The following is a 24229-nucleotide window of genomic DNA, read 5'->3' on the forward strand; positions in this document are numbered from 1 at the left end:
ATAAAAAAAATAAGATTTAAAATATTTTGTTAGCCCTGAGGGGCCGGAGATCCGGGTTCTCTACTTTCATATTCGTGGAAACAATTCTATACGACGCTATACATGATTTTTCCAGTTTAGCTGCTAAACAGTTCTAATCTAGCCGATTTTAATCGGTTTTGAGGCCATTCTGAAAAACATATAGTTTTTAGAAAAAATAAGGTTTAAAAAAATTAAGTCGATGTGCATATATAATTTAGAGATTATTAAGATATTTGGAGGCAAAATAGTTTTTTTTTTGAGTGCTAATTCCCTGTAAATAAAAACTAGCTTAGAAAACCTGTTTTTTGTTGATTTAAACTTGTTAATGTGATAACTTATCATCTTTATATTTATGATTGTTATCATATTTTAGTTTGAATTTAAAAATTTGACAAATTTACTACAAAAAAAAAATAAGTTACATAATATAGTTTTTTTTAGATTCAAAATAAATACTTAAGATTCCAGTATGGCTTTAAAAATGATTGATATTACCTGGATAAAAACCGGTTCTGACCCATACAGAAAAATCGTTTTTAGCCTCAAATTACAGAAATTTTTACGAATAATGAAATGATAATATTAATACCACTGGCCTGGGCCAACGAAACTAAAATAAACTAATCATTTTTTCTTTTATTATCCGCGAAAAATTGTTATTATATTACCGTACAAAATCCATTTTAAAAACCTTTTAAAAAAATATAGCATATAAAAACAGAAACAATTTTGAAAATAGGTCTAAAATGGGTATTATTCAAGATGCAGTATCAACAGATACAATTCCCTATTTGCTAGTTGGATATCCGTATTCACCCCCCCCCCTCCCCCTACCCATTCCTTCCCCCTTTAATTGCAAAATCAAATAAAATTGTTACAGGGAGGGAGGAACCACATTGTACACCAAATTACAATTGTACCCAATGTTTTATAACCATGCTATCTTGTTCGTGCTCAAAAACTTTGGGTACTTTTGTTGAATTTCGATTGGTTGGTTCCAACCTAGCATTGTCTAAACTTTGAAACGAATCATTTAAATCTACAGGTGGGATGCTTTTGTATTTCATCATTGTAAATAAATTTATTGTTCATTGTTAAGATACTTAAGATGATATTTTGTACGTTTTGGTAAGTGTTTTGCTTAAAATATTTTACCTTGTTACCACAGGAATCAATGCTCAAAAACTGAAAATAGCAAGTTTTAAATGGACACGGACTATTTAATAACGATTATAGAGTTAGTACGCTCACTAAATATTAACTTAGTCTTAATTTTACATTAATCATCATCTAAAGTTTGAAATCTGTAGGACAATTCTAACATGTTTAAATTAAGGAAAAGAGCTAACCGTTACACACGTACGTAACTACGTTCAGAACCTAATTTTAGAAAAGCTTCGTTTAAAAAAAAAGCAGGATGGGGGAATACATTGACTTGAAAGCCACACTTGAAAAAAAAGAGATTTGACCCCATCGTATTGTTTGTTTAAGAAACCTAAATTCTTATTTGTAGAAAGTTTAAAATAAAGAAAACAAAATGGGACATTTTTTTGGCTTTCTCCAGGGATCTTAGGGGATAAGACAATGAACGATTAATTGATTTATATGTCCAATGATGATCAGTAAAATAACTCGTTCTAATGATGATGATAAACTAATTGTTGAAACGATAGGACACTAACTTTATTTCTCGTATTCATTTGAATCCGGTGGATAGGAACCGGTTCTCACCCATACGAAAAAACAATGTCTAGCATCGTATTATATCCAGCTTTCTACGAATATAAAAATGTACAGTCAAAAGATTAAAACCAGTTTTTTGTAGCCGGTGCATTCAGCACCTCGGGGCTAAAAAACTAGTTTTAATCTTAATAATTGTACATTCTATATCCGCGGAAAGCCGTTTATAATACGATGCGAGAAATAACTAGAACAGACCAATCTATAGTAAAAGTTTTAAAGCCAACAAAAAAGAAAACGTGGGTACCATTGTAATTAACAGTCGTGTGTGGAAAATATGTTGAAAATAAATAGTCCAATGTCCCCTCCCTCCCAGGCTATACAGAGAAGGAGGGGACAATATATTGGTTGGGAATATTTCTTCAGTTTATCGGCCATTGTCTTATCCCTTGAGATCCCTGAGTTTAATTCTCGTTATTATGAGGGAAGATTTAATGCAAATAATATTATGCTCTGATTGTTTTGCAAACTATGGTGCCATGTCATAATATCATAATTTATGTTTACGCCCCTAGGGACCTCTGGCTCTAGATATTATGCTTTAGACAGATACACAGATGCACCTCCTGTTACTTTTTAAAAAGAATAACATGATCTAACACTAATCCAAAGAGGAGATACGGAAAGTGCCAAGAGTGACGTCATAAAAATAAGTCGAAATTCATCTGTTTTTTAGGGGTTTCATTCCCACCTCTCATCTCATCCTTCCTTTTCAAACATATTTGTATGACGTCACCTATGACACTTTTCATACTTCCATCCAAGGATGACAAATCAAGTTAAACTGATATTATATTAGGGCTCCTAATTGCCCCTCTTTATTAATCTTCTTTTATGACTTTTTCAATGTTTTCCACTTCGTCGCACTATGTATGTCTTGTTAATAGCGAAGCTTTTATATAATCCGGGTCTGTACGTTCATACGTACGTACATACGTAACGTATAGTTCTTTACGTTAATTTAGAAAATAAAGAATTGGCATATCGATTTCAAACTTTACATGTAACAGTTTGTAACAATTTAGAAAGCATAGCAACTCAATAATCTTAATCAGAAAGTCCGGATGTCCATTTAAAACATAATGAAATTTAACTTTATTAACAACAACTTTAATACCCAAGGATATTTGGTTAATTAACATACAACAGACGACCAACTCTTTGATTGGACGAACTTTGTCTGATAAGTTTTTGTATCATGATTGAGGATGTACATCAATTATCTTGCCATTGTCTTATCTCTAGAGATCCCAGGGATTTTAATTATTGATGACAACCAGAAGTAAGCAATTCAAGCCAGGGATCTAAAGGGATAAGACAATGACCAAATAATTGATGTACATCTCCAATAATAACAAACAAAATTACCCCTTCTGTAGATTACAAATAGTGGTTGGAACGTTTGGACACTCAACTTTTGAACCAACCAATCAAAATTCAATAAAAGAGTCCCTAAAGTTGTTAAGCCGAAGAATAAGAAGAAAACTTTATTATAAGACTTTAGGGACTAGTGTAATATACAGTTTATTAACCTCTCCCTCCCTGAATTCAAGTCCACATTCCACGTACTCGGGAAAGCAGAATATTTGCCCATTAATTCCAAACACATGGATGGAAGGGATCATTTCAAGAGATGATAAGACAATGAATGATAAATTGATATGAATGCCCAATTATAATATACAATATTACCTCTTCTTTAATTTATTGGTTGAAAAGTTCGAAATTTGCTTGATTGTAACAAACCCATCAAAATTCATTTATATCATATAGTTTTGAGCCAAAAAAAATATAATAATTTGACACTTTGGGTCATGCATGAAAGCTGTCATTACCCTATTAAAAAATTCTGGGCTTGCCATTTTGAACATAATTATGAAACTAACTTGATTAAATTGAATGGATATAATAAGAGTGGATATATTGACATGGGAAATTTTTTCATTAATTTATCTTGCTAATATGGACCTTATTTATTGATCAGTTCATTCATCCAGTTGGAAAGGAGGGGAAGGGCAAAAGATTGTGGATGGTTTTAGCCAGCTGGGAGCATCACTTTTCCAGAGTACATAAATATCGGGTGCAACATCCAAGTAATAATATTTCTATTCTAAGTTGATAAGATTTTTTTTCAATATAATTGGGTAATTGTTCATTGGAAAGGTTGACAACCTTTTTTTAATTTTAGGTAGCGTAGCTACTTTATAACTCTGGCATATGGACATCCAAGGGGGATTGGGTGTAGGATGGTTCCCCCCCCTCACCACAGAAATTAGCAATTTATCCAAAATTAAATTAAATTAAAAGCATGCCTTTTATGTTTTTATTTGACTCTTATTTATGAAATTTCCCCTATTTATCCTATTGAATAAAGTAGTAAGTTATTTTTGTCAGAAGCTTAGGATTTCAATAAATACTGAACTGATTGAGTTTCAAATTGGTTCGATGATTGTTTTAGGCAAGTTTAATTTTGATTTAAGCTACGGAATTGTTTCAATTGGTTCCTTTTCCCTTATTACTTACCTAGTTTATCACTGAATCTTTAGATGCATAGGGGCGCAGCCGCTAGTGCAAATAATAAACACAAGTCAGATATAATAATATGCGGAAGAGAATGCGCATCAATGCCAACATTATGTCTAACTAACAGTGATCTTAAGGGATAAGAAAATGGACGATAAATTGATTTACGTCCCCCTATACAATGATAAACAAAATTTTTAGATTGAAATGTTGTAAACTACTAGTTTGAAGCCAACCAATCAAAATTCAAGTATACAAAGTAAAAGTGGTTACAAAATAAATTGAGTACAAGTATAATTTACAGTCTAATGTCCCCTCCCTCCCTGCTAACTAAGCAATGAAATAATATTATAAGCACTACTATATTAGAAACAAGATCCAAAGAGAAAGTTGTTTTGAAAATGTATAAAAAAAGGATCATTTACAAAACCCTAATTGATTAGCCAGTCTGACAGAAGGCAGACCTCTGGAAATTTAATATTTATTGTATTAAAGTCTGCGCCCTTAGTTTCTAGTGATGAAAGCACAAAAGCCATGAAAAAATAAATAAGGGAATGGGACGAATATAATATAGGCCTCTTAAAAGCGAGGCTTTTCTGAATACATGTTTTTTTGGGGTTTCCTCTTTGATTGTAAATTTAAGCCTGTTAGAATTGTCCTATCCATTTCAAACATTGCACGCCATTTCTGTTATTATTAGGTGTATAGGAATTCCTAGGACGACTAGGAAGACTAGTCACTGACGACAAACACGTAACAGCTCTCTAACTATCTGCCATACTTTTGCTTAGAAATACGATTTCTAGGACAAAAAGGTTGTGAGCGAAGCTTCTCATTAGTCAAGTAATTTAAAGACAGATTTGCATTATTTATTTCTTTATATTTATCTGTTATGGATGTTTTCATCCTTGTTTCTTGTATTGTAGATTTAATCCAAAATTCGAGTTGCATACATTTTTATTATGTTATCAAAAAGAAAAAAATACTACTAGACAACAATACTCAATGTTGTTTAATACAATGCATTGTCAAATCTTCATGCGTGTGAAACATTTTATTTTCATAATAAAGTGCAGACAATTCATGAATATGGCCCAAGGCTCCGATCTGGTCACCCTCAGGGATCCACAATGATAAGACAATAGCCGACTAATTGATGCACATCCCCAATGTCAATACACAAAATTACCCCTTCTGTAGATTACAATTAGTGGTTGAAAAATATTGACACTAAATTCAATAAACTAACCAATAAAAATTCATTAAAGTCCCCAAAGTTGTTAAGCCAACGAAAATGAACATTATTATAAAACTTTGGGGATTTGTGAAATTAACAGCCCATTGTCCCCTCTCTCTCTTTAAAACAAGAATGACAACATCCATAAATTCGAAATCAAACAGTAGAAAAAACGAACATGTACAATGTACATTGACCACTGAAATCAGGCCTGAATGATCATAATGCAACTTAAAATTGCATTGGATTTCATATTTTAAAATAGATTTTTATTCTAATGGAATATTGAAAAACTAGCGGCTATACCCCTAGGGGCCTTTAAGGTTCAGCGGTCTGCGATGTCCTTCGGTACAAACAAGCAAAAAAACAAACAGACTGACATCATTTTACCTTATTATAAGGATAATATCAATTTCAACGCTTTGTTAAAGTCCTTAAAAAATCTTTATAGTTTTTTTTGCTCTGTACCTGGATGACCCATTAATGTTTGGTGGTATCTTGTTGCCGTTAGAATGTTGTGTTAAAAAAATATTGTGTTTTTGCCTTAAGGCCAACCCCCCCTCCCCATCTTTTTCGGCTAATAAGTCGATAAGCCCTGCAATATCTTTTTACACAGAAACTTTTTAACTTGCCCTAGACTTTTTCCCTGATTTTTAGTAAAAATGAGAGCATAAAAAATAAATTAATCAGTGTCATGGTTCTTACACATACATAAGTACAGTCGCTTATATGAATTTTTACAGAAAAAAATGACAGTTTAAGGAACATTCAATCAAGAAAAGAAAATATTTTTTTGATGCTGTGAGTATTGGTTTAAAAAATATGACGTAACAAAAAAAATTAGCCAATGAGAGTCCACTACGCATGCCGCCATTGGTCAATAACGGCCTCTCATTGGCTAATTTTTTTTGTTACGTCATATTTTTTAAACCAATACTCACAGCATCATTTTTTTTCAGGGGACAATTTCTCTTAAGATTTTACCCTTCCCAAAATAGTTTTAAACCTTCCCAGGTCCTATGAGAAGATGCAATATAAAGAAGAACCATATAATTTCAGCGGTTGGTGAGATCTTAAGCTATAGACAGACATTATGTTACATTTTAAGAAAGAATTTTAAGAGATTTAACAAAAAATTCAAATATTATTTTTTTAAATAGAAAAGCAGACATTCCCTTTAAATTGCATAACAAAATTGTAGCATGTTCTTAATTAATTTTTTCATTATCATGCGCCACATACAGATATCATTTTAATCCACTTTTTAATCAATGTAAGCGGTTTCCCTCAAAGTTCCTTGTTGATCATAGAAACCCCTCCCACCTATTCTTTTGAAAAAATGTTAGATTAAGGGAGGAGTTAATTTTCTATATTTCTTTAGGTCAGGTCATGATAATGGGTACTTGGTAGCCGTACAGGGTTAGGGCATAGAAACAAAACTACCCTACCATTTTAATTGTCAATAATAATGAAGCAGCTTATAGACGATGTCATACAATACAAATGTCAAATGATAGGCCAGAATACATTGTAAATGACCAATGGTAAAATGTATACTATCATTGTACATAATGTCAATTTGTCTATGGTTTGTATTATATGATGATTTCAAGGTATTTAAAATTGTCCTATAGATTTGAAACTATCAGCAACAACTTGCATTACTAATTAAAATTGCAATAAATACACAAATTGTATTTTTTATGGTTGAATATTATGCTGCTTATTAGTGAAACTACTTTATCCTATTATAAAAAGTAATAAGGTTTTTGTCTGTAGCTTAAAATTTCAATAACCTCTGGTGCGATTAAGTTCTTTATTTTAGAGAAGCTTTACTTAAGGAGTGGGTTTAGGCTATTTTATTTATATATGTATGTTTTTAAATGGATTAAAGTTATTTTTCTGCTCTTCCCTAACTTTCAAATACAGAGTTACAATATACTATGGCTATTAGTAGTTATTAATGTTCGTCTGTCCCTCATCTATTTGCAAGCTTTGCTGTTATCGAAATTGTCATCCTTGCTTATGTCATAAAGTCCTTCTTCACTTCCGGTTCACTTTCTTTCATTTAATTCAAAAGAAGGTGTATCAACTTTTTTTTTTATAGCTAGCCGGTTCTTTTAGTAAGTAGTAGATGTAAAATTTTTCATAGAATTCAGATATGCAATCGGCTTTTTTGTAGACCTCTTATTTTTTAAGTAATTTAAGTTTTTAAAAAAAATAATTAAGTCGGTTTTAAGGTACTAAAACGCAACAAAATAAAAGAAGAAAATGGCCAGTAAGAACAAAAATAGTAAGATCTTTAATTTGACACCTTACTTTTAAAATTCTGTTGAGTAATTATTGAAAAAATCTATCTTTTTAACCTCGGTTTAATAAAAACTTTAGACCTAAATATTTTCTCAAACAGACATAAAAAACATGGGTTCATATATACCTTTAGAATCAGAAAAATATTACGAATCCATTGTAAGCAAAATTGAAAAAAAGTAAAAAAATTAAAAAATTAAAAAATGGCCAATTGTATTTTTTGTTCTGGCAACACTATCGTCTTCCCTTTTTTACCCCCTCTTTACCCCCTCTATACCCCCTTCCCATTTTTATACTCAATTAAAGAGTTAAGACGTTGCCTGTACAATATAATATGATATTTTCATATAATTCCTTTTATTGTAGTTTATATACTATATTGTAAACTTTTTTTTTCAATTTTGCTTACAATGGATTCGTAATATTTTTCTGATTCTAAAGGTATATATGAACCCATATTTTTTTACTTGTGAAATGATAAAATTGAGTTCAAAGTTTTTATTCTCGTGGGTTTAAAAAAATCGATTTTTTCAATAATTACCTGACAGAATTGAAAAAGTAAGGTGTCAAATTAAAGATCTTACTATTTTTGTTCATAATGGCCATTTTCTTTCTTTTTTTGTTGCATTTTAGTACCTTAAAATCGACTTAATTTTTTTTTTTTTTAAACTTAAATTACTTAAAAAATAAGAGGTCTACAAAAAAAACCGATTGCATATCTGAATTCTATGAAAAATTTTACATCTACTACTTACTAAAAGGACCGGCTAGCTATAAAAAAAAAGTTGATACAACTTCTTTAATAAAAAAGTACTGTCAAAATAAGTGAAAACAAGGATGACAACATCCATAAGTAGCGAAGCACAACAAAAAAATAAGAAAAGGTTTATGTCTTTTAGAGCATGACTAACAGATCAAAAGACAAATGTATATAGTAGATTAGCATAATAACATTTCAACTATCTATATTCAATAACAGCCAAAAAAAATACATTTCCCCCACAGCAATCCGAACTGACAGACTGACGGACTTACAAAATGAATTATAGGTTAGCTTCGTATCTAAAAGAATTTGCAAGGATATTCCAATGGACGATTAACTGATGTACATTGAACACCACCAATTATTGCAGATGTTGAAATCTATTGCAAGTATGGAAACTGCTAATTTGTATTACCCATTTTTAAAAAGTTTTATGCCATAAATGAGACTGGGCTGTTAACTTTGGAGAATATTATGATTTACAGGCCTACCTATTAGAAGATACAAATACCTATAATTGGAATTAAGCACACTTAAATATTTTGTGATCTTTGTTTTATCTATTTTTGTAAATTTAGGCGAAAAAATAAAAGCAATGCGACTTAGGAAGTTCTACCTACGTAAAAATTAAATGGACTTAGTAAGTTTTTAGGTGCAAATCAACCCACATTATCATAGAAAAGTATTCAAAGATATGAGTCATTATCAAAACTTGGTTTCATAATTTAATTTTAATTTCTCATTTAAAATATTTTAATTTAACACAAAGTACAAATGATAATATATAAATTAATTGTAAGGTTATAAAAATAATTGTAAAAAATATCAAGAATTTAAAAACAAAATTAAATAGAAGTAGTAAAAAAAATATATGTGCCGAAAGAAAAATAGTCCAAAAGATAGGGAAAGTTGTTATGTACCAACTTTCACCCCCCATAAAACATAATTTTACAAATGTTCCTAAAATGTACATTAGTTTTTAAATATCAAATAAAACTATTAATATGAATTTATGCTTAAAAGAAATACATTCTAAGTAAATTATAATGTTAAATAATTAATTCATATGAAATCACTAAATTCAATTTAACTAGAAATTCACATACGTACAGGTTTGAATCGACTATATGACTTGACTGCGTGCTTATATGTATATGTGTGTGTGTGTTTATGTGCGCGTATGGGTGTGTGTGTATGTGTATGTGTAAGTGTGCTTGCGTGCGCACGGACTAAACCGTGGAGAAAATCTTTTCTTCAGCAGAAAATCAAGACATATATTAATTAGGGGTGCCGTATCATAAATATTTTTGATGCTTCTTTGAGATTCTTAACAATGTGATTTAATTCTTAATCATTAGTATGTCTAGGAACACCTAAAGTTTAATTTTATCTTTGAATAGAAAAAGTAAAAAAAATATTTTTTTCTTTTTTTTGGGGGGGGAGGGGAATTCGTTTTTCTTATATCTTATGGGAGGTTTGTGGTAACCTCCTTCAAAATAGTTAAAAACCTCACTAAACCTAATAGAAGCTAGAATGTAAAGGAGAACCATAACGGTTCAGTGGTTAGCGAGATCCATCGTAAGAGAATACAGATTAATAGCCAAAAGTTGAATTTTTTTGATTTTAAAAAAATGATTCGTTATTGAAGAATTATAAATATGTAAACTTTACTCGTTTAAAATTCTTAGCCTCAATTAATAATTTTTACTTGATAACCCTTTCATTTTTTTCTAAGGAACACATATTTTGGTTTTATGTTGTGGTTTTTTCATCATTTTTATGTTAAAAAATATGCTTATTTAATTAATATTTTTACTTGATTTACTTTAAATATTAATTTTAGTTCTAAAAACTTAATATGGTGACTTTTTTTTATAATTTTTTTCTTATTTTTATGTTTTGAGCTGTAAGAAAGGTAATTTGTAACGGTATAGCCCTCCCCAATTTTTACATCCCCCCCCCTCCCCCAATTGTAGGCGACACATAGGCGACCCACTCCCCATAATACTTTAATTTTCCTTGTCCACCCCCCTTCCAACCATGCAACCATCACTCCCCCCCCCCCCCATCTCAAAATTTCTCCTGGTTTTGTCCTAATAGATATAATCTAGATACATACTCTCTAAATTAGCTAATTGGAAAACAGTGGAAGAACAATCCGGCCATATAATTGGTTAAAAAGATTACAGAAAGGGGAGTATTTATTCATTTCATTCGCAAAATGAGTCAGCTATAATAGTCGCATTTCTAATAATAAAGATAGCTTTCAGAAAATTATATCTTCATTGCAAAGCAGCTCATAGTGCCTAATAAAAAGAAATCATAAAAGTCACCAATAATAGGCCATTATACATTTTGCCACTGATAAATTACAATGTATACAGGCCTTTCATTGGTCATTTGTATTGAATGACGTCATTTTTAATAGGCACTATAAGCTGCTTCTTTCATTGCTCAATTTTGTGAATTGTACATAAATTCAGTAAACAAAAGACTTCGTATGCTTGGATATTAGAGTAAAATAATAGAGAGAGAAGGGGTTAAATAACTCTATATCCCCTTCTAGGAAAATGTGCCGACTTTCAATCGTGTCTTTGAAAATCAACCAATTGTGTCGGGAATATTAACACAGCCAAGTCGTTACAAAAGAGCAAAAAGCAATTTGCTAGCAGACGAAAAAGGTCCTTAACAGGATGATCCAGGTAGTTTTCTAGTTATAAATCTATATGTACTATATGTAGATATATTGCTTGGAATTCCTTTTAAAGTTTAACGGATTATGGGGCCAAATTGACCATCTAGATCAACTAAATCTATTATTGTCCTTTGTGACATAGAATTGGGAAAACCATTGTTTTTTTTATTAAGTTACTAGCGGCTTCGCCCCTAGCCTCTAGGCGATCAAAAAAAGTTAAGGTGAAATTCGTAAAAAAAATTAAATAAAAAGGACCAAGGAAATCTTCTACAAAAAAAATGGGGGGGGGTTGTTTTTGGGGGTGTTTGGAGTGTCCCATCCCCCAATAAAATAGCCTAAAACCACCACAGAACCAGTAGGTATATTCCCTGAAGAGTAGAATCCGATCGTTTCAGTGGTTACCGAGATCTTAAGCTTCAGACGGACGGACGGACGGACAGACGGACAAACATCAAGCTACTTTGTATTATAGATATACAGGACGTCAGTGATTGGAAAATTGGGAATAAATTTAATTAAATCCCCAATTTTGGTAAACAAAATTACTCCTTCTTTAGATTAATATTATTGGTTAAAAGATTTAACACTACAAGTTTGAAAACAACCAATAATTTTAATTTCCGAAAGAGTTTACAACAGAGTTATAAAACTTTGGGTACCCGCGTTATTAATAGTCCAAGGTTCCATTCCTTTCTGAGTTATACATTACACAGTTTGTCAGGGATTGGACAATGGTCGGTAATTTAATCATTTCCAAACCATTGCTATGTGAAATCAAGGCTTTGGTTGGGGGGTGGAGTCGACACTTTCTAAATTGTAGTTTAAAAAAACTCTTACAATTTTTTTGGGGGGAATATTTTTTTTCTAGGGGCGATTTATCTTGGAGATTGATGGTACCCTACCTCAAAATAATTTAAACCTTTCCTAGGGCTATAAGTAGCTTCAGTGTAAAGAAGAACCATATCGGTTCAGCGGCTAGCGAGATCCTTCAATACAGACAAAAAAGCTTACTACTTTATATAATAAGATTTTGAAAGAATGAAGGGTTGTAGATTTATCAATACCCGCATAATTCCCTTTCCACCTAGTTAAATCTCAGGGAGGAAGAGGACAATGGGCTGTTTATTACACTAGTCCCCAAACTTTTATGATAACGTTTTCTTACACGTTGGCTTGAGTGTTCAAACGTTTAAATCACTAATTTTCATCCACTGAAGGGGTAATTTTGTTTATCATCATTGAAGATGTACATCAATTTATCGGCCATTGTCTATCCCTTAGATCCCTGGTTATATCCTCACATGATATAGTAGCGCGGCAACACTTTAATTGAACTCACTTCTGACTGTGGCTTAACACGTAGCGCATCCGCTTGTTGTTGGGAACGTGAAAGATTAGAATCTCGGCCTAACACGACGTCATAACGAAAGACGTTAACAATAGTTCCTACTGCTTTTGATGAGTGACATAAATGCTTTGGCCCAAAACTGACACAACTCTTACCATGCACAGTTAGTACTATCAGACAAAAGTCATGCAATCAAAGGATTGGTTTTCTGAAGGGCGTTTGACCATATAAGCATACACATCAAGATCTCGGGGGGCATCCCGACTCCTATTGGCTATTGGTTTACCTCTAACATTTTATTTCAATCAATTATAAATCACTAAACTTCTCTTTAAATAGGTTGGGTGATTTTTTTTATAACTTTCATGTTTAAATTATTACTTGGATACAACACCAGATTTTCATGTTCTCTAATAGAGTGAAACTTTAGCAAGCTAAAATAAAAAAAAACATTCCAGAGACTATTTAAAGCTTCCTTAAACTGGAGAACTAAATCAGTTCAGTAGTTGTTATTCAGTATTGATACAGACAAAAAATTCCCTATGAATGGGATTTCTCTACGATTTATAAAGCGTAGCAACTCTATAATCGTTATCATAATGTCCGTACGTCCATTTTAAATATGTTGATTTTAAATTTTATCAACAAATTTTTATGTGATCTAATTATCCATTTTATCTGATTTTTGGAATCCTAAAAATGTAAGTATGTCTTTAAAAACTATCCTGTATTCAAGCAGTTTTTCTACAAATTTACTTAACATTTTTTTCTACTTTTATACATTTATAGTCTGATTATTCAGTTCTTACACTATACAAGTACGTGTTAATGTTCGTTTGTCCTACAGTTTCAGAGCTTCGCTTTTATAGATATTGTCATCCTTATTTTATACAATTAAAAAAAGAACATATAAATACAATCAGTTTAGTTAATTTATATATTTCAGTAAATAAAAGACAAATACAATAAAAACAGATAGATAGATTAAAAGATAAAAATTGGTTAAAGAATTCAGACAATACTAGCCAATCAAAATTCAACAAAAAGTACCCAATGTTTTTGAGCCAACACATAGGATAACTTGGTTATAAAACTTTGGGTACACGTGTAATTTAAAGTCCAATGTCTCCTCCCTAACTATCTATCATAACACTTGTTAGTAGCGTAGCCACTCTAAATACGCAGAAAATGTCCGTACGTCAATCCGACCATGAATCTGTCAACTACATATACATGTCATTTAAAACCCGTTTTCTATATGTTTTGTTATGTCCATTTTAATTTTCTGTTGATTATGTGCCGTCCATGACTACTCTAACACATACATACAATATAAGATTACTAGCGGCTGCGCCCCTAGCATATTGGATCTCTATATTAGAAGGGGTATTGAGGGGCAGAAAATTAGCCTACAACCATACCTACCAATACTAAAATAGCCTAAAACCTATGAGTAGCTTCACTGTAAAGGAGGACTATATCGGTTCAGCGGTAAGCGTGATCCTTTGCTACAGACCAAAAAAACTTACTATTTTATATATTTGGATGTCAACAAAATATACGAGAAACAACCCAATCTGTCCCGATTTTGTATCACTTTTGAAAAGTGTGATTCCTGTGACGTCATATAAAAAGGGAAGGGGTTAAAATCTCTTCCCTTTTCTCCCATCTCTTTTGAAGAGATTTTCTTCCCCCCTTCCCTTTTTCTTTCCCGAAACGTATATAACGTAACTGGAATCGCACTTTTCAAAGATTTACAAAATCGGGACAGATTGGGTTGTGTCAATACACGAAATTTTGACAAAAGTGGTAGATGCACCTGGCAGAATAACTATGACCTGATAAAATGGCAACTATATCTACATGCGTGCCTGTTTTATCCGGTCACAAACATCCTGGCAGGCAGGTATAAACAGGCAGCAGGTACAGGTCTCCAGAACTGCAGGCGGTACAGGTCTTTAGAACTGGCAGGTAGATACAGACAGCAGGTACAGGTATCCATAACTGCAAGCTTCCAGAAATTATCTTCAGTTTCGGTAGAAAAACATGGATCATGGAAAGAAAACGAAGTAGCGTGTTTGAATCTTCAGAGAAGCTTTTCCTGCAGGGGGCTCTAACCCTGAAGGGACAATTTCCTAACCTTTTAAGGCAAACATTAACATTTACCTAACCTAAAATAACCTATCAAAAGCTGCTGTGAAAATACAACAAAACCCGCTACTTCGTTTTCTTTCCATGATCCGAAAACATTTGACAATAAAATTTACTGTAAGAATAAAATTAGACTTACAAAAAAAAATAATCAATAATTGAATTCTTTTAGCGACTGTCAGTCAGAATGAATCATACAAAAATAGTATTGAAATAAATACATTTAAAAAAAAAACATTGCATAATATTAAAATATGTTTATAGAATAAATTAACTTTTTTATTAATGATTTTAATATGAAATACAATTAATCATAAATATCCTATACAAAAGTTGGTTTGATACTAACTAAACAGCTGGAATTATTAAAAAATACTTATTTTACTATTTAGACTTGCCTAATCATAGGTAATTAGTTAGTTTTAAAACACTTGAAGTTTCAAGAAATTTAACGTTTGATGGAGTTATATTTATAAATTCTTTTACGAGGTAATTATAAATTGAATTAAATGAAAATTAGTAGCAAAATATTTGGATCATAGAAAGAAAACGAAGTACCAGGTTTGTTGTATTTTCACAATAGTTTTGATAGGTTAATTTAGGTTGGGTAAATGTTAATGATTGCCCAAAAGGGTTACAGGGCTAGAAATAGGAGAAAAGCTACTTTGAAGATACGACGAAACCCGTTACTTCGTTTTATTTCCATGATCCAAATATTTTTCAAATACATTTTGAAATAGCATTGGGGGTTTTAATGATTTTTAGGGGGATGGGTTTAGAACAAAATGAGGCTTTCCTTAAAACTTAAAATGTACTCCTAATCTAGTAATCATAGAAGCGACTGCACCGTTTATAATATCATACTTTGTTGTCCTGGGAATCATTATTTCAAAAATCAGTTGCGCAGGATATGTATATCATATAAAAATAATTATTAAAAGGTAAAAATCTTGTTTTAAATGAAATTACCGACTGATAACTACTAAAATATGTCCAAATTAACTATAAGAGCTATCCATTATGGACGGACGTACCAAATAAAACCTTATTAAAGAAAAGCTTCGTTAAAAAATTATGAAACAAACAGCTTCCACACGTTTGAGAGATATTTATGGACTATGAAAACATAGATTGTTTCTCATCAAAAAGAATAACAATATTTTAAGTTTTAACATAAGCTAAAGATTTTATTTCATTAAAGAAATAAAATAAATAATAATAAAACCAAGATCTTTGAAACATTGAAAAAAAAATTAAAACCATATAAAGCAAATACAAAACTATAGTGTCTTTAGTGGTTAAATGATTTTAGAAAACTGAAAATTTGAAAACTTTAAATTTGAAAAATCAAGTATAGATTTTAAAGTAATTATGTAATATGTTTGAGATTGTATGTTTAAAATATTAGTATGCCTACAAATTAGTCATTTAGCTGAAATAGCGAAATTCCTAAAGTAAAAAAAAATATATAAATTGAAAATAGCTGTGAATAAGATAAATGCAGTAATTTACGCATTTTTTAGCTTAAAAATATAAAAAAAATACATAAAAAGGTCCAAATAATTTGAAACATTAGAACAAAGAAAGGGGCAGGTTTATTAAGTACCGCATATAACCTAACCTTAATAAACTAAAGTAATAAACAAACGAACGAAAAACTTACCCGAATCCCTTATTTTGAAAATATTTTTTAAAAATAGAGAGGAGGGGGAGTTTATGAATTCTACAATGCCAAATTGTTTTAAACGCACAAGGGTTTAACTTTTTTAAAATTTGCTAAAACATAATATTTGCATGAATTTATGCACTCTGCCAACATGAGCAGATGCATATGAATAAAGTCTGTAATAATTATTTGATTACTTTAAAACAGATACAACTAATATACCCCCTAATTATCACATATCAATATGATAAGTCAGCATGTTAGGAATATGCAGGGATAAGACAATGGGCGATAACAATATGCACATTCATAAAAACTCCGGGTATAGTCCCTTTCGTGACAACTCCTCCTTAGGGGCGTTTAGTCGTATTATTACATTAGCTCTTGATATGTTATTTTAGGTTAGGCGTTAAGTTGGGTTAGAAATAGGGGAAAAGCTACTGTAAATATACGACGAAATGCCCCTTAAGAGGCGTTGCCACGATAGGGACTATACAAAAAACTCCTTCTGTAGATTAAATCTATTTGTTGAAAAGTTTGGACACTGGAGGAATGTCCAGGCCAATTAAAATTTAATAAAAAGTCCCCTAAGTTTACAGGCCAGCGAATATGAGGACAATTTTCCCGTGTGGCTTCGAAGCCGATTAATATCCGATGAATAAGAGCCAGTTTTAGCCATACTGAAATATCATGTATAGCATCGTATCATAGACAATTTTCCACGAATATATAAAATAAAAATCATAAAATTAATACTAGTTCGGCCCCTCGAGGCTAACTGGTTTTAATCTTTCAATTTTTCATTTCAATATAAGAGGAAAGCTGTCAAAAATAGGATGGTAAAAATAACTATCAATCTTTTGTAGATACATTTGCAAAAGGACAAAATTTTAACAGACCCAAAAAACGATATAATAAAATAGATTATTTTGCGAATGGAAAAAAATCATTTAAAGAATAGCTTTACTAATTTAAATGTGCAGATGCCTTAATTCAATAATTAAAAAATCCATAATCTCTATAAGTAATTAGATTCAAGTGGTTAAAATTTAAATGTTCTTTCGGAAGCGCAGCTTTTTTCTTTTTATAATTGTCCGCATGTTTATTAGACGTTACAATATAAAGTAAAGCTTGTTACATATATTATACTAGCGGCTAAGCCCCCCCCCCCTCCCTAGAAGCCTCTAGGTGGGAGGGGGAAAAGTCGATCATCCAAATTTTAATTTTAAAAAGAAACAGTAAAAATATATTTTTTTTTTTGGGGGGGGGGGGGATAAGGGGGGGTAGGCCCGGGGGGGGGGGGGGCTTACCTTCACCTCTTGAATATGTCTATTGTATAGATCATTTTCTTACCAAAAATTTGTTCTAAAAGATGATAAAAATAGCACGGTTTTGTCTTTTTGATATCAAAGCTACTCTAAATTGATAGTCCGTTATTTCATAGTCAAGTGTGATTTATTAGGCTCTTATTTAAGATAGACTGTTAATTTTTGTGTTTGAATTATCACTAACAAATGATCATCCAGCATATAATCTAATGTGTCCGTCCGTTTGTTTGACAGTTTATCTTTTATTTTAGCAAATTGTTTCAGATGGTTGTACTACTTATGGATGTTGTTACACTTGTTTAGATTTTACACATTTTGGTCAATATTAGTTTAGGGTCAAAAATTAAAAAGATTATACAGTTAGGGAGTTGAATCCATTTTTATAGAAGCAGAAATATAATCTATGATTATGGTTTGGACCCTCTAAAACTGTAATCTACCCTTCCACTTTCCCCTCTCTTGGTGAAGATATCTTCAACGCCGATACGATTTTTGAAATATAAGATTCCACTTTTGTCCCCTTGTTGAAGATATCTTCACCAAGAGAGGCAAAAGTGGAATCTTAAATTTCAAAAATCGTATCGGCGTTGAAGATATCTTCACCAAGAGAGGGGAAAGTGGAATCTTACATTTCAAAAATCGTATCGGCGTTGAAGATATCTTCACCAAGAGAAGGGGAAATAGAATCTTACATTTCAAAAATCGTATCGGCGTTGAAGATATCTTCACCAAGAGAGGGGAAAGTGGAAAGGTAGATTACAGTTTTAGAGGGTCCAAACCATAATCATAGATTATATTTCTGCTTCTATAAAAATGGATTCAACTCCCTAACTGTTATATTTATGATAATATTCACGAAACCTGTATAGTATTTAATGATCCCTTAAATATACTAAGTTGTCTAGCAGAGGGGAGGTTGAAGGCGAAAGGTGTTCACCCGCATGGCAAAATTGATTAAGGTGGCGTCCCACCCTTCTAACCCCTCTCAAAACAGCAATGGGGGTTGTCAAAGTGGATTGAAGGATATCCTAAGCCCTACTAACCCTCTCATAACTTTTTATTTTTATTTAAAAAAATATCAATATGAACAGAATAATTTTCTTCGTCCTAAGATGGTGGAGGAGGTTTAATTTATCCCCCCGCCCCCTAAAAAAGGAAAAATCTTTCTACTTTATATATGATTGATGTCTTATTTTTTTTTTTTTTGACAGAGACACATAAATTATATTATTTTTTTCTCTAATAAAAGAGCTGTCTGTCTAAAGTTAATGTAAAATTATCAAAATTATATACAGCTTCTATTTTTATTGATTTTTCATCCTTTCTTATGTTTATATTATTAGGAGCAATTTCTTCTAACAAGTGTTTTTTCCTTCCTTTTTCTTTTCTATGAAGCATGTGGAAACCTTTTTTAACATGTTTTTTTATTATTAATATTTGATAGGGTAAATAATTTCTATAAAGAATTTCTTTGGACTGTTGTGCCTTTTGAGAAGAACGGACAGGCATTGGACATCCAGCTGTATTTTTGCTGGTTCTAAAACTGGCAGCTTACCTAAGACATTAAGACATATCATAGTTATAAAGCATATCTATAATACAAAGTAGAACGATGTCTGTCTGCTTTTTTACTTTTCTCTTTTAATCTAAAATACAAAAAGTTGGGTAGTCAAAGTCAACCCCCCTCCCCTCAAGTACCCCAAGAGGCCTCTAGGGGTGTAGCCGCTAGTATGTAGAGAAACAGTAAATAAGAAGGCATTAGTTTGTTTGTTTAATTTTATTTAATACATAAGGATAAGTTAGGATATATTGGATACTAGGTAGCCCAGCAGGATAAGGGCACCGCAGGTATAGGCCCCGCAGGGTTAGGTCCCCTTTACAGTTTTTTTATTGATTTAAGTAGGGACGTTGTTGTTAGTGCTCGACAGGCACATTGCGTGAAAGCACAAACATTGGTCCGTATGTGGTTTTAGTCTATTTTCTATACAGCGCCTACAGAATCCAGGGACGCAGCCGCTAGTCCTTGATAAATTAGATATATAAATGTGGCAAAGTTTTTTCTATATATTTTGCAAACATCTGTGTAAATGTATTTATGATAATAACAAGGATGACAACATCCATAAGTAGCGAAGCACAAAAAAATCGTGGATAAGGATAGGGAAAAGAATTATTTGTTAAAATAAAAAATAGATTTATTGGGGGAAAATCACGAAACATTTCTCATGTATTTTCATATTTTTAGATATTTATATTTTGTATGATGACTTACATACTGACAATCAAAGTAAACTACATACTGGATGATCAGAACAATGGGGAATTTAATATCGATTCTTCGTATCTTATGGACGGACGGACATACTTAGTAAATTATAGAGTAGCTTCGCTACTAATATAAAAGGTAGCTTAGTACTTTTCTAGGGTGGTACATGATACCCACAGAAAGAGGTTGGCAAAATTGTGTTAGGGACCGTGATGTTAACCCCCCCCCCCTTCCCCATATATAATTCCCATTTTTCATTCCATCAAGGTTCTCCTCCCCCCCCTGTGGAAAAACTCTGTGCACACCACTGTTTATATATGCACTATCAGAGGTGGATTCTTAAAAAAAAATTGCGCCACTAATCGCTTAGTGGGGCAAAATTGTTTTCGTGAAATATCCACCATAAACACATTAAAAATCTACAAAAATTAAACAAAATAATAGAAGGGTTATTACATAAGATTTTATTTAATTTTTGTAGATTTTTTATGTGATTTTGGAGGATTTTTCACGAAAACAATTTTGCCCCACTTAGCGATTAGTGGGGCAATTTTTTTTAAGAATCCACCTCAGGTGTAGTTAAAGTAAGTAATATTTTTAGATTAAATAATCATGGATAAATTACAAATAATATCATAAATATGACATAAAAATTGTAAGATTCTATGTCATAAGTATATAGTCAATTAAAATGTTATAATTAAACTTTTGATATGTCGTTAGTATGTCAGCAATAATCACTTTTATTTAAGCCATATAGTCCAAAAAATAATTTTCAAAATACCATTCCTATATTATCCAATTTATATTAAATCCAATATGATTAAAGGTGTATATTATTAGATTTATTGATCTATATCAGACCCGCATTTTTATATTTTTAACAAACATTGCTAAAATATCAGAAATCTTAAGGGATAAGACAATGGACGATAAATTGATGTATATCCCCAATAATGATTAACAAAACTACCCCTTCTGTAGAATACAATTAGTGTTTGACGCGTTGTGACACTCAACTTAATGAGCCAACCAATTTAAATTTAATGAAAGTACCCAAATTTGTGAGCCAACGCAAACGTGTTTATAAAACTTTGGGTACTAGTGTTATTTACAGTCCAATGTCCCCTCCCTTCCCGTTAGATTTGGAAAGGCTTTGTGGCATTGCAAATACAGGAATAACAAGGACAATTGCGTCCATAAAAATTAAGCTTTTTTTAAATTTTAAAAGTGAAAAATCTATAGTTGCGCATTTTCAACATTAGTAGTGAGTGATAGTTATAAAAGTTAAAATTAACAAACACTAACATTAAAGAAAGATAGACAGATGAACAGACATAAAAGTCATGAAGGGAGGGGACATTGGGTTGTTTATTATTCTAGTCCCCAAATTTTTATAATAAAGTTTTATTATTTGTTGACTTAACAACTTTGGGGACAATTTTAATGTAATTAGATTGGTTAGTTCATTAAGTTGAGTGTTTCAGCCACTAATTTTTTAACTACAAGAGGGTCAATTTTGATATAAGAAATAAAATTTTGTGATGATTTTTAAAATTTGAGAAAACACAATGTATTGCACATAAATATTCAACTATGCCCAATAAAATGTGTAATAACAAATTATAAAAGAAAATAATTAAATAACTTTTAAATGCACATGTAGCTAAAAGCACTTTTTTCTTACTGAAATATTATAAATGTATTGTTCTACTCATCGATAATTATTGTTTCTTTAAGCAGGATATTAATAATTTTCTATAATTTGTAACATGCCTTATTTTTTTAACCCAAGGATGACAACATTCATAAAAGCGAATCTCTATAATATCAGACGATATGACAAACAAACAGTAAAATTGTAGAGTGTCACAACTTAATAAACAGAATATTGATTTATATGTTTAAACAAATTTGAATTGTTGCTTAAATGCTCAAATACAGGATTCTGGTTGAGGACATATTAACATTTTAAAGATCTTATTACAGAGAGGCTTCGCTTAAAAAATATACCTAGATTTCCTAAGAATCATTAAGATGAATTGGACAGCCAATCAAACAAAATTTGTTAATGATTATAGAGTTGCTACGCTTTTAAAATTGTACCTAGCTGTTTAAGGAACCACAATGCAAAATTTATAATTGATAGAGCAATTATAACTTGCCTAAATTAATGTTATTAGCAATACTTTACTGACGTACGGTCCTACCCTAATTAAATATAAGCTACGCTTTTAGAAATAAGATAAAATCAAATTCTTTTATAAATGAAAATCATTAAATTACAAGAACAAAAAAATATTATGCACCTAACGGACGGAAGGATAGAAAAACTTAAATTGTTATAGTGCAGATTTTCAGTGATCATAAGAAAACTTAACAGACATTTATGAAAATTATTATTATGGAAACCGAAAAAATCATGTTTTACCATTCTCATAGCTTACGGCTGGACAAATGAAACTGTAGGTCGAATAAAAAATGAAATTTAAATTTTCCAATTTAATTTTGCATAAAAATTGGGTACTTCTTAATTGTGTTAAAAACAAAACTATCTAACAAAAAATATATATTTAGTATTTATTTACAATATATGTCATAAAATATCTACCTAAAGAGTTATTTGCACCCTTATTGTATTATATTTAAACTAGCGGATGCGTCCCTATCATATAGTTTCATTAATCAAAGGGAAAAGGTCTAAGCATAGCATCAAGAGACTCAAATCTGAATCAGGTTGGTAGTTATCAAAATCTTAAGCTACAGACTAAAAATGCTTACTACGTTATGTAATAAGATATCTTTTTTGTAAAAATATTTTGCTATTGCAAAGGTGCTTGTGGACCAAGGAGGGAAGGTACAATGGAGCAAAGACGTACCCAAAGTTGTGTTAATACACTTTTTTATTGGTTGGCTTAAAAATCTTTAGCTAATTCTACTCAGGGAGAGAGGCGACATTGGGCTATTTATTACACTAGTCCCTAAAGTCTTATATTAACTTTTCTTATTTGTTGACTTATAAACCTCGGGGACTTGATTTAATTTTGATAAGTTAGTTCATTTAGTTAATTGTCCGAACGTTTCAACCACTAATTGTAATCTACAAAAGGGGTAATTTTGTGTATCAATATTAGGGATGTATATCAATTTATCGGTCATTGTCTTATCCCTTTTGATCCCTGACTACTACTCATACTAAATAATAGTGTCCAAGTTTTTCAACCAAAAAAAAATCTTTTACAGAAGGAGCAATTTTGTTGTGAATCAATAGGGATGAATATCAATTTATCGTCCATTGTCTTATCCCTGCTGTAATTATTATCATTACCACGTGCCTTATGATGCTTTATATTTTTCCGTTTCCTGATTAAAATCTTTTTCCTTTTAAATTTATATTTCATGTACATTAATTGATCTAAAAGATAAATTAATCATAGATTAATCAAAAAACAGATTTCTTTAAAAATTATTTAACGCATCATATAATAGTCAGCTTTCTGCAGATATTAAAATTAAAAATTATAAAATTAAAACTCGTATTCATTTTATGACTTTCCATTTAATATTCGTAAAAAATTGTCTTTAATACGATTCTATACATGATTTTTTAGTATTGCTAAGAACCGATTCTAACCGAGTTATAAATGTGCCTGTTTAAGGCCAAAACATTTAATGCCGTTTAATATCGCGCATCTTACAAAGCAGCAGTAGGGAATTTTTTTAACGTCTTTAGTTATGGGACAGTGTTGGGCCGATAATCGAACTCACCACCTCCCCGACGACGAGCAGAGGTGCTATTTTTGAGCCATAGTTGCGGGTAACTTAAGATTAGTTAGAAAAATGAGCCATCTAAAAAATTGTCTAAACCACCATTCTAGATAGATAAATAATATTACCAAAAGAGATTATTTGCTGACATGATGGTAGTATGGTATACAGAGGGACAGATGCTAGCTTTATACCAGGGAAAGAAGGGATAAGACAACGGCCGATAAATTGATGTACATTCCCAATAATGATGCATAATATTACCCCTTTTGTAGATTACAATTAGTGGTTGAAACGTTTGGACACCTAACTTATGAACCAACAAATCAGATTCAATAAAAGTTTTTGAGCCAAAGAATAGGATAAGGTGTATGAAACTTAGGATGCAATTATAATTTACAGTCCAATGTCCC

This window comes from Acartia tonsa, chromosome 13 (genome assembly GCF_053477335.1).
Source record: "Acartia tonsa isolate MP-2025a chromosome 13, ASM5347733v1, whole genome shotgun sequence".
Taxonomy (NCBI): Eukaryota; Metazoa; Arthropoda; class Copepoda; order Calanoida; family Acartiidae; genus Acartia; species Acartia tonsa.